The sequence below is a fragment of the Limulus polyphemus genome, unplaced genomic scaffold (genome assembly GCF_000517525.1).
Source record: "Limulus polyphemus unplaced genomic scaffold, Limulus_polyphemus-2.1.2 Scaffold604, whole genome shotgun sequence".
Classification (NCBI taxonomy): domain Eukaryota; kingdom Metazoa; phylum Arthropoda; class Merostomata; order Xiphosura; family Limulidae; genus Limulus; species Limulus polyphemus.
Genome location: NW_013666214.1, coordinates 411,306 through 412,906, shown reverse-complemented (window position 1 = coordinate 412,906; position 1,601 = coordinate 411,306).

Below are 1,601 nucleotides of genomic sequence, written 5' to 3'. Positions count from 1 at the left end.
CAAAGTATACCAACATCCTACTACATATAATAAATAAACTTATGAAATGTTTGTTATTAAGCATAAACTATACAATGAGCTATCTGTGCTATGCCCACTACGTATATTGAAATCCGGTTTTTAGCTCTGTGAGCTGTTAGACTTTCTGCTGAGCCACTAGGAGGAAGTCTCACGAAATAACGAATATTTATTTCTTGAACACATTTAATAACGTTCAATGTCTTCTTGTTTTTGAGCCGAAAAATCACAAATAGGCATTGCCTTTTTAATGCAACCAATAGATACATATTTACTAAGCGAAATAAAAATACATCAACGATTGTGTGATGTCTTTTCAAGGGTATTTTAGGCAGTGTCTAAGATATTGTGAAACTTCGGTTCTAATGAACAGCTCCTGTCTGTTTCTGAAGTGAGACAACGTTTCAGCTTCTATACTGAAGCCATTTTTGGACTTCGACCTGAAGAAGGACTCACTATAGAAGCCAAAACGTCGTCCCACTTTAAAAAGGAGTAGAAAATGGCCAATAAACGTCAATAATATCAATCAACTTAAAATCTAAGAATTTCTCCTGTTTATACAGCCATAAAACATAATTTGATAGACAAATATAGCTGGATCCTTCCAATACTCTCTCTTAGTGAATAGCCTGTCAAAAAATGCACGAAACACATGTTGTTGTTATTGCTTTCATTTATTACTCTTCTATCTTTTCTGTGGTGTGTTCGTTATTTCGGTCACCTCTTCTTCCTGAGATCTGGATAATGTTTTACAGTCGTTGGAAAGGAGAGTGCCACTGTCTTTTAGTGTTTTCAAAGTTAACTGGAATACAGAAATACAAGTTTACAATACATTATCAAATGAAAAGTAGCTTACAGATTGATAAGAGATGACCATACGGAATTTTGAATTGTACATATGTCTAGCATATCTACAGTCCCGTAAAAAAGTATAAATTATAGTCGCTACTTTCTTTGACGTACAGAAATATTGTCTTTTTTATTCTTAGTTTTCTTCATGCTACTATAGTTCACTGTATTATTCTCAATCTTGTATCACTCTTACCTTGATCATACCTCAGCCTCTTACCCATACTTTTCTCATGCAAAGCTGTTTTCCCGCAAACATGCCAAACAAAAAACATCCATTTCCATTTATTTTATTCTCAGGATTGAAAACACTCTTTTGAAGTTTGAACCAACCACCTGCATTAGATGAGAGAAAGAACCCCTTTATGCTTAGGACTAATCCACATCAAGGAGAATTAGGTTACCGTGGATTCGAGCAATCACATGGGAATCCTAGGAACGAATGTCTAGTGGAAACAGACATCATATTTCATATGAATAACTTTTATTGCTTATACTCCTTCCAAATGAAGCTATTTTGCTCTCAGAATTGCGTGACTTCCGCTGTCGTAACACTGCCCCTTCCTTAGTATTGTTCATCCCGAACATTAGCCACTTACATTAAACCAATAAATAATTAACAATAACTTGATTAAATGTACAGAATTTACACCGTTGGTTTACCTCGCCGATCACATTTTATTCGGAAAGTCACGTCTGAGAGACGATCCACTATGTCATATGAGCCTTCCCAT